We start from the raw sequence: 18,036 nt of genomic DNA on the forward strand, positions 1-18,036 counted from the left end.
CATTTGGTCGTAGGCTTTCGAATCCCACACACCCATTCCCCTTTTCTTTTTCATTTCATATTTGGGTATGTCCCCTTTTAGGCATACTGACCACGTGACCTCGGCACACCTCAGGTCAATATTCTTTGTTGCTCTTTGTTCCTTTTCTACTATCCAGATTGACTCAAAGTACAACAGGGGAGAAGTGGATATAAATACCACTTGAGACCCGCGCTATAGCCGAATGACGGCTACAGCGCGGACCTCCTTTGCCGGGACTACGTCTATTGACGTCGTGCCGTGCACGAGCGGCCTGCGCAGCGCGCTCTGTGATCGGCAAGTCTATGAGACTCGCCTGATCACTGATCCGAGCAAGGGGTCGATCCCGACCCCTTATCACGTGATCAGCTGTCAGCCAAGGACAGCTGATCATGTGATACAACGGAGCCGGTAATTGGCTATTATTTCTCCTCGCGCTGACAGCAGTCCCGATCACAGCCAGCCCTGCCAGTGCCCACCTGCCCCCTGCCAGTGCCCACCTGCCCCCTGCCAGTGCCACCTCATTAAAAAATAAGTGCCCCCCGTCAGTGCCACCCAGCAGTGCCCATAGTGCCACCCAGCAGTGCCCACAGTGCCACCCAGCAGTGCCCACAGTCTGCCTCAACAAAGGTGCTGCACCCCAGTGCCACATATCCGTGCCCATCAGTGTCATCTACCAGTGCCACCTATCAGAGCCACCTATCAGTGCCCATCAGTCCCATCTATCAGTGGTACCCATCAGTGCCCCTTAGTGCCACCCATCTGTGCCATCTCATCTGTGCCCATCTTTGCCCATCAGTGCCGCCTTATCTGTGCCTATTAGTGCCGCCTTAACTATGCCTATCAGTGCCCACCAGTGCAGCCTATCAGTGCCCACCAATGCAGCCTATCAGTGCCCACCAATGCAGCCTATCAGTGCCGCCTCATCAGCGCACTTCAATGAAGGAGAAAAATGATCTGTTTGCAAAATTTTATAATAAACTATTAAACATGATTTTTATTTTTATTTTTGCATCTTTTTTTGTTTGTTTAGCAAAAAATAAAACTCCCAGCTGTAATTAAATACCACCAAAAGAAAGCTCTATTTGTGGGAAAAAAATCATAAAAATGTCATTTGGGTACAGTGTTGTATGCCCGCGCAATTGTCATTCAAAGTGCATCAGCGCTGAAAGCTGAAAATTGGTCTGGGCAGGAGGGGGGTTTAAGTGCCCAGTAAGCAAGTGGTTAAATGGGAAATGAGGAGATGACCTACAGTCATTATGTCAACAGTTGGAGGTGAGGGTAATACCTGCATGGCAGTGGAGGTCATTGAAAAGTGTAAATAAGGCCTCGGGGAACCCCTATCAATAATGCTATATCTGCAGAACACAGTACATTAGTGTGGTGCTTAGAAGGAAGAGTGCTACCTTACAGAGCGCAAAAAAAAAAAAAAAAAAGAGAAGAAGATTATCAGTGTCTGTAGTTACACTTGTTGCTTATTGCTCAATGAACCCTAGTTGAGAAAGGCTGAATTAGATAACCTGGAAATACCACCGTTGGTTCCTTATCGCTGTCAAGGGTTCTTTCCACAGACGAGGGGATCTCCTTCAACCCTGTGGACTGGGACTTCCTGGGACTATCCCTTGTGCAAATAGGCTCAAAACAATTATTTTCTGAATACGTATGCATCATAGCAGCAAAACTAGCAGGCTTCCTGTCTGAGATGATAAAAAAAAAAAAAAAAAATCGCAGAACCACAATACCACTACCCCAGAAGATCAGGTGCAACCAAAATATCATCAAACAGCAGACAAGACCATAACTGTTGTCTTAAAGTTATATAACTAAATCCCCCTTCAGCCTGCAGAAGGAACTTCTGTCATTTGGTATCCACAAAGAACAAAAAGAAAAGAACGTAGCAAACTTTTTGCATTATTAACAATACTGTTTATTAAAAAGAACAATTATATTGCACTCACATTAACCACTTAAGCCCCAGACCATTTGGCTGGCCAAAGACCAGACCACTTTTTGTGATTGGGCACTGCGTCGGTTTGATAACTGCGCAGTCGTGTGACATGGCTCCCAAACAAAATCAATGTTCTTTTTCCCCCCACAAATAGAGCTTTCTTTTGGGGGTATTTGATCACCTCTGCGGTTTTTATTTTTTGCACTATAAACAAAAAAAAAACGCGACAATTTTGAAAAAAAAAATAAAAAAAAATAAATATACCCAAAAAACATATAAAAAAAAAGTTTTTTCCCCTCAGTTTAGACCGATACGTATTCTTCTACATATTTTTGTTAAAAAAAAAAAAAATCGCAATTGATTTTTTGCGCAAAAGTTAGAGTGTCTACAAAATAGGGGATAGTTTTATGCCATTTTTATTAATATTTTTTATTTACTAGTAATGGCTGCAATTAGTGATTTTTATTGTGACTGCGACATTATGGCGGACATGTTGGACAATTTTGACACATTTTTGGGACCATTGGCATTAATAAAAATTGCATAGATTACTGTAAAAATGTTACTGGCAGTGAATGGGTTAAAACTAGGGGCAGTGAAGAGGTTAATGTGTGTCCTAGTATGTGTTCTAACTGAAGGGGGGATGGGACTGTACAGGGAAACTAACAGATCGCTGTTCATACACTGTATGAACAGAATCTGTCAATTCACTCCTCAGAGAACTGGAAACTCTGTTTACACACACAGCTCCCAGTTCTCCGTGTGCCCCGAGTGATCACTGGGAGCGCGGCGGTGATAGAGACCGCTGGGAACTCGCATCAGCTTGGAGAGCGAGCAGGGGGCGTGTGGCCCCCTAGTGGCAGTTTATGTTACTGACTTAATATAACGACGATTCGGCAAGCCGAGCCATGTTGCCGCAGTGTAACTGCGGTGGCTGGTCGGCATACGGTTAAGTAGAAGCACCTATAATAAGCATAGGAGAACGTGAATTCATATAGCTCCCTGCTGTGCATCACATCCGGGTAGCAGGAGGGTTGGTAAAGCAATGCACTTCGGGGGCTCATTCTCCTTTATCAAGCCCGGGTACTGGCCACTAGATGCCTTTCTCTAGGCAGCAGAAAAACACTGGTAAACGTGTACATGTGGATTCACTTCATTGGCCAGGATTGAGATTAACACTCAAGTGCTAAATGCGCCTAGCGTTCATGCACATTTAGCAGTTTTCTGTCAAAACTCTCCTCTCCTGGATGTAATTCTTCTGCATTCAGGAGAAGGAGCTTTGACTGCCTCTAAACACTGCTGGGTGGCACAGTGGTGTAGTGGTTAGCACTCTCGCCTAGCAGTAAGAAGGGTCACTGGTTCAAATCCCAACCATGACGCTACCTGCCTGGAGTTTGCATGTTCTCCCTGTGCCTGCGTGGGTTTCCTCCGGGTACTCCGGTTTCCTCCCACACTCCAAAGACATGCAGTTAGGTTAATTGGCTTCTGTCTAAAATTGGCCCTAGTATACGAATGGGGATCTTAGATTGTGGGCTCCTTGAGGGTAGGGACCAATGTGAGTGTGCAATGTACAAGGATAGGGACAATTGTAGACACTCACTCAGGTTGAACTGGATGGACTGATGTCTTTATTCAACCTTACTAACTATGTAACTATGTAACTGCTGCTCCTAAACTTTAGTAAAAGTCTAAAACGCCAAAAGCTTTAAAATTGTGAGTTGAGGAGCAGCAGTGTGTATGAGGCCTTACAGTGGTTGGTATCAATGGGCAGTCGCAACTGTAATATATACAACTTCTATCTAGTGCCAATAGAGGGGTTTATAAAATACATGCACATGTGCTGAAAATGCCCATAAATGGGCACATGTCTAAGTATAAAAAGTGGACTAGAGAGAGTCAGTAGATACTGCACTAGTGTTAACACTACCTATATCACCTAAACACAGACATTTGTAAGAAAGAAGTTGCAAGTAAGAAGTACATAGAGGAGCTATAATATATACTAAAATATAATGGAATAAGATAGTACTAAAAAGGCAACCAAAAAAAAAAAAAAATTGATTTACTGAACATATCTAGTGAAAATTTTACTACATCTACCTAAATGACTAAACATATCTTGTATCAAAATGATCTATTATTTAAAGACACCGAGGTATAAAATCCATTAATGAATCCTTATGAGTGGATAATGTGGAAATGGAAGATTGGAATGAACAGAGTTAATGTCAGATGGCCACTAGAGGGAGACATGTATAGTATTGGTGTTTGCAAAAATGAAAAGTATCAAAATAGAAAGTTTAGGACAAAATAGTTTATGGGCAATATCTGGAATAAGTGTGGTAAGCACAACAAAGAGTTACATAGAAGTATAAAAGGTTCTTGCATGCAATGTTAAATTGCACAATCACAAAAGCATCAATAAAAAGCACACAATACCTCTGAAGCATAGACAGCCTAGGGAAGCAGAGGGGGAATGTGGTGTCTGGTACTGACATTTTAGGGGCGCACCCCTTTTCAGAGGAGACCTTACGTAGGTAAACACCATGTTTGGAGAATGCTACCTTTAAACATGCACATGTAAACGCTGATGCAAAAAAGCATTTGCATTTTCCAATCACAGCTCTGTACAGCTATTTACTTATATGGCTAGCTGTATGCGCCATCTACAGCTTCCTGGGCATAGAAAAATGCTGGGGTTTTTATGCTACAGCATATTTGTACAGAATAACATCTGTGTATATTAGTCCTAATAATGCTTTCTGACTGCTTTATGCAGCTATGGGCCACCTGGAAATTACACCTGTTTCAAGAAAATGACATTGGCTGAACTTGTCAGAGCTAGGGAGCTTTATGATGACATAGCGCAGATATTTGAAAATGCTTTTTATGGCTATAGAAGGTAATAATAGTGCGAATGAAGAGACTCTGGTGAGAGCTACCTAACTTGTGGGACGTGACTTAATACTGAAGTTGAGCTTTATCGTGTTCAAGTTGTAAATCCAGTAAGTTTCCTCTTTACATTCTTTCTTCCTAGCCTCTCCGCTGAAGTTCCATTATTTGGAATTATTTATATTGCAAAAATAAAAAAGGCCTTGCGTGGACATGATATACTTAACCACCACTTGAAGACCAAGCCTTTTCTGGCACGGTTTACAAGTTGAAATAATTATTTTTTGCTAGAAAATGACTTATAATTATAAATTATAATTACATTTTTTTTTTATAGTAGAGAACCTAGGGAATAAAATGGCAACCGTTGCAATTTTTCAAATGCATTTTTTTTTTAAATACATTTTCATGCAAAAAAAAAAAAAACCCACAACCAATATATACCCCATTTTTTTTTAACATAATATGAAAGATGATGCAACACCAAGTAAATTGATTCCCAACATGTCATCTTTTAAAATTGAGCACGCATGTGGAATGGCAACAAACTACGGTACTTAAAAATGTCCCTAGGCAACGCTTTTACAGGTTAACTATTTAGAGTTACAGAGGTCTAGCACTAGAATGATCGCTCTCGCTCCAATGTTCGTATCGCATCACACATGTATCACATGTGTGGTGCGTACACCATTTACATATGCGTGCACGACTTATGTATCGGTTCACTTCTGCTTACAAGCACGGAAGGATGAGGGTGTAAAAAAAAAAAAAAAAAAAATCGTATTTTATTTTTTCACTGTACCTTTAATTTGATATCAGCCATAATCCCGGTAAACCGAAACGCAGATATACGCATTGCGGACAGAAAGTGGTTGAAGCAGTAGTAAGCCAGAAATATAATATGTTGCAGCTTACCATTCGTTAGATGTGGTGGCTCCATCAATTTTCTATTTTTATTCCCCCCCCCCCCCCCCACACTCTGTTTTTAACTGGTGATCTGGTCAGTAACACATCTACTGTATAAGTGAGACACAGTTCTGGATGAGTGAGCACAGGGGGCACCAGCAGCATAGGCCAATAATGGTGAACCTTGGCACCCCAGATGTTTTGGAACTACATTTCCCATGATGCTCATGCATTCTGCAGTGTAGATGAGCATCATGGGAAATGTAGTACCAAAACATATGGAGTGCCAAGGTTTGCCATCACCAAAACCCTCCTGGCCGATGTAATGGCCACTAGAAAGACCACTTTCTGGGAAAGTCAACAGAGGGATCTCTCTGATATTTTCAAATGGCGGTTTTTGCAGCGCCGATCACACCAGATTAAGATCCCATGGGGGTAACGGTGGACGCACCGGAGGAACTACACGTCGGACCCCTTGAACAAAAGTGCTCACTAGCGAGCGAGATGCCAGGGATCGCTGAAAAAAGATAGCCAAAGCCGATATTTGTCCCTTGATGGTGCTCAAAGCCAACTTCTGGTCTACTCCTTGCTGAAGAAACAGCAGCATCCTGGATATAGAAAAGGAGCGTGGATGCCATCCTTTCTCCTCACACATGGAGATGTAGGCCTTCCAGGTACGATGTTATATCTTCCGGGAAGATTTCCATGCTCTCAACGTAGTTGGGATCACCGAGTCCGAAAGACCCTGGTTCCTCAACACCTGGCTCGCAAGAGCCATGCCGTTAAAACCAGCGATGGTAAGGCAGGATGGAGAATTGGACCTTGAGACAGAAGGTCTTCTCGCAACGACAGTCGCCAGGGAGCATCTGCCACAAGGCGCACTAGGTCTGTGTACCAGGGATGCTGAGGCCAATCTGGAGCAATCAGTATTACTGGGATCCCCTCGGCTTCCACTCTGCTAAGCAGACGTGGTAACAGTTTCAGCGGAGGAAAGGCATAGGTCAGCTGGTACTGATTCCACAGAGCCACCAGCGCACCTGACGATCCACGTCTGGTGTGCCTCACCGCAGGCACAGTAGCCTGAACACCGGGTCCAGCATCTGGTGACTTAGTCTGCCTGCCAGTTCTCCACTCCTGGGATGTACATGTCGCTCTGCCCACCGAAGTATGTGAACGACCTCCCATGCGTCGGCCGAGCTTCTTGTTCCTCCTTGGTGATTGACGTATGCCACAGCCGTGGTGTTGTCTGACTGGATCCCGATTGGACGCCCTCGCAGTCTTATTGGCCATGTGGAGAGACATAGCCTGATCGCTCTTATTTCAAGCAGATTGATCGGTAACTTGGATTCCTCCGCCGACCAGAGGCCCTGGGTCGACTGAACTCCCATTACTCTACCGCAGCCTGATAGGCTGGAGTCTGTTGTGATCACTGTCCATTTCAGAGGTAGGAACGACTTCCCGGACTGAAGTGCCGGGGACCTCAGCCACCAGATCAGGGAATCCCTGACTAACTGGCTCACCTGAATCTGCAGATCCAGGGACAACGGAGACTTGTCCCATTTTGTCAAAATCTCCTTCTGCAGGACTCTGGTGTGGAACTGGGCATACGAGTCCCAGAAATCCCAAAATTTTTGCCCACTCAGTTAGTGTCTGTGACACAAGTGCGGATGCCAGTACTGGTTGCATGGTTGACCCCACAACCGTAAATAAGGAACAAGCCACTTCCTTGGTCTTCCTGTCCATGGGGTCTTTAAATGCAGGAGTCCCCTCTACCGGGATTGTGGTTACTTTGTTTAACCTGGATGGAGCCGACCATTTCTTGAGAAGGCTCTCCTCGAAAGGGTAGCGCACCGCCATGTATTTGGGGCCCAAAACAGTCCGTTGCGGTCGACCCCATTCCTTGTAAATGAACTTATCAAAATAAGTCAGACACGGGAACGCCTTAGGTGAATGGGCTGGCTTACGGGACCCAAAAGGGACTAAAATATTCACTAAAATAATTGCATTTCCATGTTCTGTGTACTGTGGAAGACCAGATCTAATGAATGCAGGGTCCTGGGTTTAAGAACACTTTAATTTCTGAACTTATTTGTTTTGGTTTCCTTGTATGTATGGTTTGCATGGGTTGTTACTGATGTGGTGAAACTTGTAAATAGCACCTTTAGAAATATATTGACCTATAAAAATGGTGACGTGTTCCAAGAATTTTACCAGCTGTAATACGCTACACTACAAATTTTAGCATAGTTACTTATTAACCTTTAAGGTTTATTATTTTTACTTTAACCAGATGTTACACATTCTATATGAATTTTATTAGTAACCAGTTCACACCAGAATGCAGTGCAGGATGCGAATTTCCACCAAACACGTTGATAACATACTGCCTTTGTGAGCACTGGTGCAATGTTAATGAGCCCCCAAATGGAGGTCACAAACGCAGTGCATTTGCCTTCACTGGATTGCATAGTACAGAAGTTCCATGTGATCCGGTTGCAGTGCGTTTCCAACAGTAGTGCATACATTATTTTTGCTGCCTTCTGGCACAATTTCAGCCCACATTAATGGGCTGAAAGCATACTGCACCTGGATCGCATGTGAATCCCACAGGAATGCAGCATGTTCCTGTGGCATTGATGGTGTGTGTAAACCAGCCCCAAGAACACTATGTTGCAATAATTGCAGTTGACAATCACGTCACCTATTCTCATTAACCCCACTACTGTACAATATATCAAGAGTCCCTTTCTATTGGACATCTGACACCATTTCTCTTATTTACTATCTTCCCTTTATAATGATTTCTATACCTCATTTCCTTTATAGGTATTTTTTATTACATTAGATTTCATACTTATTTAGGTAGCTACAGTACAACAACATTTCCTAGATATGTCCCATACACCTATATTTAAATCTTTTATGGTTGACTTTTTAAATATGTATTATATACACAGTCACAGTGGGTATATTAAAAAAAAAAAAAAAAAAGAATCACCCACCTTTAACCACCTCGGCACCACTTACACCCCCTTCCTGCCCAGGCCATGTTTCAGCTTTCAGCACTTTCAATGACAATTGCACAGTCATGCTACACTGTAACCATGTGAAATTTTTATCATTTTCTTCACACAAATAGAGCTTTCATTTGGTGGCATTTAATCACCGTCCCCCCCCCCCCCCCCCAAAAAAAAAGTTTTAGTTTCTGTCAGTAAACTTTGTAAATAAGTAATTTTTCTCCCTCACTGCTGGGCGCTGATGAGGTGGCACTTATGGGCACTGATGAGGCTCAAATATGCCGCACTTATGGCCTCATATAGGTGGCACTGATGGCCACAGATAGACACTGATGGGCAGCTCTGACTGGCATCACCAATAGGCACTCATTGGTGGCACTGGTAGGCACTCATTGCTGGCACTGGTGGGGGGCTTTATTGTAATCAGGGCACTGATGATTAGTGCCCTGATTACATATCTAGATGTCCTCTCTGAGGAGATGCCGCTGATCGGCTCTCCTTCCCTCACTGTCAGTGTGAGGTGAGACGCGCCGATTACCGGCATCTCAGTGTTTACATCTGATTGACTGTGATAGGACACAGCCGATCACATGGTTAAAGAGCCATGCCTCTTTACAGAGGACATGGCATGGCCATTCTGGGTGCCGTCATGAACGAGAGCCGCAAGTGGTTAAAATAATGGCATTTTGTTACTTTGCCACCTGAAATTAAGACAGGCACAGTTTTTGTTTCATCCAGCTGTATTTACTCTTTACAGCTTATAAAATCCAAGTGAAAGATATAACATCAACATGTCAGAAAAAAATTGAAAACAAAATCACTGAATTGGAAAAAGGATCAACCCCTTGTGTCAGTATTTTGTTGAAACACCTTTTGCTTCAATTACAGAAGATTTTCCTCAAGAATTTAATGGTATTTTGCCCCATCCATTCTTCCTTCTATGCTGACAAGTGCTCCAGTCCCTGCTGCATAGAAACACCCCCATGCTTTACTGAAGGAATGCGGTTATTTGGATGGTGAGCTGTATTGCATTTCTGCCAGACATATTGTTAGTTTAGTTTTGAGGCCAAATAATTACATTTTAGTCTAATCTGACCAGGACACCTTTTTTCCCATGTGGCCTCAGAATCTTCAAGGTGCGATTTGGCAAAGCATGGCCTTTCTTGAGGCATGGCTTTCCACATTTGTGGAGAATTTGTGATTATGTTGACACATGCACACAATGACCACTCGTCAAATTCCTGCAACTGCTTCAGAGTTGCTGTAGGCCTCTTGGTAGCCTGTGACCCGTTTCTTCCTGGCTCTTTCATCCAGTCTGGAGCAACATTCTGATCCAGGGAGAGTCTGTGTTGTACCAAATACCTTCCAATTCTTAATAATAGACTTCATTGTGCTTCTATACATTGATAAAGCCTTTGAAAAATGTTTGTATCCATCTCCTGACTTGTGCCTGTCCACAACTTTATCCTGGAGATCATTTGACAGTGCCTTGCACCCATAGTTGATTGTTTGCTTCAGTTGCACTATCAGGGACTGAAATACTCCAGGAAAGCTATTTTCATGCTGAGCTAATCAAAATGACCACATCTGATCACAATTGAAAGTCAAATGGCTTTGCGTGCCATTGAGAGGGCGATTAGCTACATCTTTTGGGGGGGGGGGGATTCTTTTACCAACTCAGCGATTCTGTTTTCGATTTTTTTTCTGACAGGTTGGGGTTTTATTGTTCACTTGGATGTTATAGGTTGCACTGAGTAAACATAGCTGGAAAAAAAACAGAATCAGTCTGTCTTCAAAGCAATAAAATGTGATTATTTTAAAGGGGGGATGATTATTTTCTTTACCCACTATATAGATAAGATGTTAATCCACGCAGCTATACATATGACCAGGGTTCTAGTCCTCTTCTTTCCTTTTAAGCTGGGTATACTCTAGAACGTCGATGGACATTTTTCGTGGTAGGAATGTTTGTTCCTTTTTCTAATCATTAGGGGGTCAAATTTGCATTTGTTTTTGACCAAAGTGACTAGAATTTGTTTTTTAATGTACACATTTCTACCAGTATATGTGTTTTTTCTTGGGTAAAGACCATTCATTCCTAAATTGAATGATAAAAGCGGAGAAAATCTTGAACTACTTTTGAATAACATTTGAATGTTATGAGAATTTTTGTTCGACATTCTACTTATGTATACTCAACTTTAGAGGGCACTCTAGGCTTGTGAAGCAATTCTTGTAAAAGAAGAGAGATAATGTCAGATGTCCACTAGAGGGAGTCAACATATCAGGGGTGTCCAAACTTTTTTCAAAGAGGCCAGATTTGATGAAGTGAACATGCGCGAGGGCCGACCATTTTGCCTGACATTCTTTGAACCATTAAAATTTGGTCTAAGTGTGTTCGTTCGAACACTAATACACGGCCCAACAAGAATTCTCTTGCTTGTTATCTGGATATACCGTATTTATTGGCGAATAGCACGCACCTTCACTTTAAGAGGGAAGTTTCAGGAAAAAAAACATGCGCCCACCATTACTGGGAATGCAGCACCCACCATTGCCGGGAATGCAGCACCCACCATTGCCAGGAATGCACCCACCATTGCCAGGAATGCACCCACCATTGCCAGGAATGCACCCACCATTGCCAGGAATGCACCCACCATTGCCAGGAATGCACCCACCATTGCCAGGAATGCACCCACCATTGCCAGGATTTCACTTACTATTGCCAAGAATGCAGCCACCATTAGCCAGCAATGCAACCACCATTAGCCAGCAATGCAACCACCATTAGCCAGCAATGCAACCACCATTAGCCAGCAATGCAACCACCATTAGCCAGCAATGCAACCACCATTAGCCAGCAATGCAACCACCATTAGCCAGCAATGCAACCACCATTGCCAGGAATGCACCCATTAGCCAGGAATGCAGCCACCATTAGCCAGGAATGCAGCCACCATTAGCCAGGAATGCAGCCACCATTAGCCAGGAATGCAGCCACCATTAGCCAGGAATGTACTCACCATTGCCATCAGTGCAGCCTTGGAGGGGACATGGAGGGGGCAGGATGAGCGCCAAACAGGAGGATCTCCCGTTACACAGCGGCCTCTTTAAGAGAAAGTCCCGCCTCCTTTGATGGACAGAACAGTAGTCCAATGGCGGAAACGGGACTTCCTATTACAGAGGCTGCCGTGTAAACAGGAAATACTCCTGTGTGCACGGCACTCACACCGCCTCCTATCTCCGAGGCAGCCAGACTGAGCCTATATATCTTTTGTGGCCCCGGCGCTGGGAGATCGTCAGGGGCCACAAAAGATATACATGTTTAGATAACCAGGCAGACCGTTCAAAACCGTACCGCGCGCTGCAATTGGCCCGTGGGCCGGACTTTGGACATGCCTGATCTATATAGTGAATGCTGTTAGTGAGAATAAGTGATGTGATTAAAGTGGTTGTAAACGCAGAGAAAAAAAAACCTGCAAGACAAAGGAATAATGAGCTAGTATGCATTGCATACTAGCGCATTATGAAATACTTACCTTAGAGTGAAGCTGTTGCAGCAGTCCCTGCACACCGCTGTGATTGGCCGGAGCTGAGATGGTGCTGATCAGGGCACGGCTACTGAAGAAACGGTGCAAACAGGGCGTTTTTTCAGTGCGCATGTGCCGATGACGTGGGCACATCTAGATACAGTGAATGTCTCCTAAACCGTGTAAGTTTAGGAGATATTCACGGTGCCTACAAGTAAGTCTTATTATAGGCTTACATGTAGGTAAAAGTAGTGTAAAAGAGTTTACAACCACTTTAAAGCGGAGGTCCACCCTAAAATGGACCTTCCGCTCATCGGATTCCTCCCCCCCTCCGGCGCCACAATTGGCACCTTTCAGGGGGAGGGGGGTGCAGTTACCTGGATAATCCAGGTAAATGCACCCACTTCCGGGCTAGCTCTCTGCGGAAAGGGGCGTACATTACGCCCCTTTCCGCAAGTGCCCCGCTGCCTGCTGGGAAACACACAGATCCCAGAGGCAGCGGGGACCGTCCTCATTGCGCAGGGCTGCTCGCGCATGCGCAGTAGGGAACCGGGAAATGAAGCCGAAAGGCTCCATTTCCTGATTCCTATACCCAAGATGGCGGCGGCAGCACTCGAGTGTCGATCTAGAGATCGGCTTCGGGTGCCGACATCGCGGGCGCGCTGGACAGGTAAGTGTCACTATTTTAAAAGTCAGCAGCTGCAGTATTTGTAGCTGCTGACTTAAAAAAAAAAAAAAAAAAACGCGGAGTCCCGGCGGACTCCCGCTTTAAGAACTGTAAAGATTGCAACAATGAGATACTAATAAAGATGGGCGTGTAGCTTAAACAGTAAAACACAGTGTCATAAAGAATATGTAACATCTGATAAAGTAAAAACTTTTATTTTATTTATTTATTTTATTTATTTATCACTCTAGTTTAAAAAAAATGCTTCTAGTTGACCAAACGCAACACATTTCTCTCTTCATGATGCTCATACTAGGTCACCATGGGATTCCTCAAGCTACACAGACATCTTTAAGCTACAGAGAGTGATGCCAAATACCTGTTTAGAGGTATTTTACAATGGCTTTTTAGAGATTTCACTTAAAAAGGCCAAAAGTTATTACCAAAATGTGTGCAGTCAAATAAAATAAGCAAACAACAAAGATAATCTCAGTATATCAGCACATAAAGGAATATTTTATGAAAATGGTAACACATAGGTTACATGACCAATCTAGTAATTTTCAAACATAAATGGTGTTTTTCCAACACTTTTGTAGTTTCCCAAATAAAGGTCACTATAGATCAGAGATTGCAATGCTTACTGACAGAGTTCCATTAGGAATTAGTGGAGGTGTTCTAAGGTATTGACATTCATGTAGCCCTGGGTCATTATTTACGGGGGCAGTAAGGGATTAGTAAGGGGGAGGGTAATGCTTGCATATTTCATCCTGGGACTGATTGTATCCTGCAGTAGAGTATGGGCGAAATTGGAAGCTGTCCTGAGAGATGTGCAGTGGTGCTAGAGCGTACGGTGGGTTTTTGGATGTATACGCCGGTGGCGGTATGTCGGGTGGGGGGGAGGGGTTTGTTGTTCCCTGATTGTTGACTCAGGGGGGTGTAGTAGTAATCAGCCTGGGTATGCCTAATAGGCTGTAAGTTGTTTTATGTTTTACTTGCAAATCAATAAAAAATCATTAAAAAAAAAAAAAAAAAAAAAGATTGCAAGGTAAAAATATTGAGGGCCAATTTGCAATATGTATGGGTAAATCATAACTATCATATGACTTACAGGATACCGCAAACATCAGCGTGAGAGCAATAATTCTAGGGACATAATTCAGTTATTGCTAAACTGATAACCTCTAAAGGCTTTTAAAGTATCACCTGTGGACAATTTTTGTACCATACAGTGGCGTACTAATGGGGGGGGTGCTGTGTACTGTGTAATGTAAAGGGGTCCAGAGGTGCAGTTGACGCGCCTAGTGTTAACACACGTTTAGACTAGTTTGCACACGGCAAGCATTTTTTTCTACCAAAATGCTGCTGCGCCTGGACATGCTGACAGTATTCTTTTTTTCTACTTCTAAATGTCTATCTGTGCATGGACTGCGTTTAGAGGCAGAAAAAAGAAACGCCAGATGCCCCTATCAACAGCATTAAAAACATCCAGTGTACATAAGGCCTAAAGCTTGACATGTTAGGGTCTCTTAACTTGATGCAACCCTTTTATATTTTAATAAAAAAACTGGATATTATATTGTGTTTGTGAGCACTAAAAGTTATTTAATGTATTTGGTTCCTGAAAACGTGTTTGATCAATAGCTCAGCAACTATCATGGGGCAAAAAAAATAAAAAAACTGCCTCTGCTTTCAAAAAATCTATAAATTAAAAAAAAAAAAATTTGATTTTGGAGGCAATTCCGACTATTGCTCTCTATGATGACTCCCATAACCTAAGAACCTCCAAAGATCCCTATTTGCCTTTTAGGAACTAAACAGAGGAAGAGAAATGGTGAGGGGGACACTGACTCTTCCCAGTTTCTTTTGCAACACAATCCCCTACTTGAGCCTTCTTTTGTACAAAAAGAGCCTTACAACTTATCTTCTCTGATGACCACTAGTCCTAGATCATCTGAAAATAAGTCATTGTGTATAATATCCTGTACTTTACAGCTGGTTCTGGCCAACTCAGTAGATTGCTTAAAAAAAAAAAAAAAGGCCTGGATTCTTTCCTAAATGTACAGAATATAACTGGGCACTAATATTTACCGTATATGTAAAGTTGATCCAGGGAAATTCAGATTGCCTCTCAGGGAATCAGGAAGAATTTCTTTCCCCTGCTGTAGCAAATTGGATCATGCTTTGCTGGGGTTTTTCACCTTTCTCTGGATCAACTGTGGGTGAAGGATTGTGTATATGGAATTGTATGATTTTTTTTTTATTCTTTTTTCCTTTTATAGGTTAAACTAGATAGATTTGTGTCTTTTTTTTCAGCCTACATAAATTAAGAATTTTTTTTTACTGTAAGCCAAAAATTATTTTTAATAAGGCTCAAAGAAACCAACAGAGGTTAACAGAGGTGACTCAACAGGGCAACCTGAAGAACATTATGACCACAGCCAGAATGAGCTGAGGCCTGAACATCCACGTGGTAACTTAAAGGCTACTTTCACACTGGGGCATTGACGGTAAAGCTATTTTTACCATTGTTTTTGCAGAGGTTTTCGGTCACTAGCGGGGTGTTTTTAACCCCTGCTATAGGCTGAAAAAGGGTTAAAATCGCCCGGAAATTGATTTCAATGGGCAGGGGTGATTTAGGAGTGGTGTATACACCGCTCCTACGGTGCTGCAAAGATACGGCTTGCAGGACTTTTTTGGCGTCCTGCCAGCGCACCTCTCCAGTTTGAAAGCACTTGGGCTTTCACACTGGAGTGAGAGGAGAGGCTCTTTATAGGCGCTATAGTGCCTGTAAAGCGACTCAGTGTGAAAGCAGCCAAAGGGTAAAAAAATAACTAATAAAAGGAAAAATAACATAGCATATACAATTGCGACAAAAGTAATATTGTAGTTGAATATTATTAAGAATTACCTATCTTTCTCATTCTACAGTGCTGTCATTTTCTGTAAAATGCAATATGGCAACCTAGAGGCGTTCTGTACACAGATGGTGCACAGGACGACCCCAGAAATGTAATCTTCTGCTTGTGCAATTGGCTTACTGATTTCCCCAGAAGCATGGACTCAGAAGGCGTATTTTGGGCATCCTCTGCGACAAAAAATGTGATTATTGTTTAAATACTCACAAAAGAGAAATCATGTCTAAAGGGATGCCGACCCCGACACTTTCCTCAGAGCACTGGAATTGCAGCAGCTGACTGATAATTATCAAGCTGCTCCCATATAGATTCACATGGACACAAACAGCTTTTTTTTCAGAATAACAAAAAGGTAGGAAACAGCAACAAAGTTTGTTATAATCCTTGCAAATACATAAATCACCCAGAGGGAAATGATGTAGTTACTCCTCGATGCTGGTTTAGTCTAGGTACAAGAAAAAGCAGTAATACTAACCATATTCCTCCCTTTCACAGGATCCCTTCTAGCTGTAAGACTGTCCCCCAAAACTGCTTCCATTCTTCACAGGTTTTCTGGTGCCATCACAAACATGTACAGTATATGAGGATGCTGAGCACCAATCCACATTCCAGTAGTTTGCAAAGAACAGGAAAGCACTGACCACCCAGATAGTGAGTAATAATGTAAACATTAATGCTTTTTCATCTACACCTAAACAAGCATTTAACCCTTGGAGTTTGGGGGGTATTACAAGGGTATTTTTTTTATTTCATCCTGCAAAATGAACCTGCAAAACTTCAAACACTGAGTTGTCTGGTGGAGTGGTGCAGACAGGTCATCTTTTGATTAAAGAAACAAAATGAGCTGAGCGGAAAATTGTCATCCAAACAGCGCCTGCATTCAATCAGGTGCATGCACTGTTCAATCGAAATATAGGGCTTAAGGTTTTGAACAAAGGATAAATAATTTGTGTACACCTGCAAACCCCTGTTCTAAATATGGAAGGTGTTTGAATGTATACACCTTGAACAAGAAAATCAAGAACAAGAAAATCATGTGCACATTTGTTTGGAATTATTGCAGAATGCAGCTCCAATTTATTTCAGAAAACAAACTTGTCTTACTGCTTTTGATAGTTTGTGCCTATTTGCACTCAGTCTCACGAGGCATGTCAAGTCTGTTATTTTGAAATTGGGAAAGCTTTCCTGCACCCACCCAACATGAACTATACTATGAATGAGCAGAACAGTGGCAGGTTGACCACACATACAGCTTGTGAGGGCACGGGCTAATGATTTGAAATGGCATAGTAACGTCTGTTATTGCAATAAAATAAAATGAAATAATTGTTGACTACATGTTAACTAGTAGGGATTTTCCTGACTTTAATAGTTTTTAGAGTCTATTCGCACTTCCCCATACCTCTAGTAAAATGCATGCATAAATTGTATTTAAAATAGAAACTGCACTATTTCCTATGTGGCTGGTTCTCAAATATTTGCTCTGGTTGAACCACTTGCCGACCGCAATTATGATTATATATATATATATATATATATATATATATATATATATATATATATATATATATATAGATAGATAGTGTATACACACACACACACACACACACACGTGTTCTACCGGGATTATGGCTGAAGCCATCAGCCAAACCCAGTTATCTTTTTCTTCAGCCGGCGGGGCTGGCACTCTCATGAAAGCGCTCCAAGCAGCTCCTGAACCGCTGGAACACTGTCTGAAATGGCAGGACGGGACAGTCTTGGACTTACCGTTTCCCTCGGCGTGCCCAAGAAATGATCCAACGGAGCGACCAACTGGTCCTAAAGGCGTTAAAAGTACACAAAAGAAGTCCTTTGGCGCCAAATCTGCCAGTCCATAAACGACCAAGTCATATAAAAAAATTGTAAAAGTACTGGATATCTAGTGCAGCTGCCAACCACTTAGGATAAAATGGATAATAAAACCCAAAAAAAACACACACAATAGCAGTGCTTCGGATAAGACCAATATAAGGAATGTTCAAGTTAATATATTCAAACAAGTTCATTTATTGAATGTACTGAAAGTTAATTGTATAGAAAACACACAACTATCAATTTAAATAAAATAATTAAAAATTGTCATGATGACACACATCTC

General features: G+C 42.4%; 1 protein-coding gene across 9 annotated transcripts in view; it reads right to left on the bottom strand.

Moving 5' to 3' along the window:
• The window catches only part of FCHO1 (FCH and mu domain containing endocytic adaptor 1), a 276,363-nt gene that overhangs the window by 99,284 nt on the left and 159,043 nt on the right, over positions 1–18,036 (bottom strand). The window lies entirely within an intron of this gene.

The sequence above is a fragment of the Lithobates pipiens genome, unplaced genomic scaffold, assembly GCF_037356315.1.
Source record: "Lithobates pipiens isolate NorthernLeopardFrog02 unplaced genomic scaffold, aLitPip1_a1.2 Scaffold_13, whole genome shotgun sequence".
In the NCBI taxonomy this organism is placed as follows: domain Eukaryota; kingdom Metazoa; phylum Chordata; class Amphibia; order Anura; family Ranidae; genus Lithobates; species Lithobates pipiens.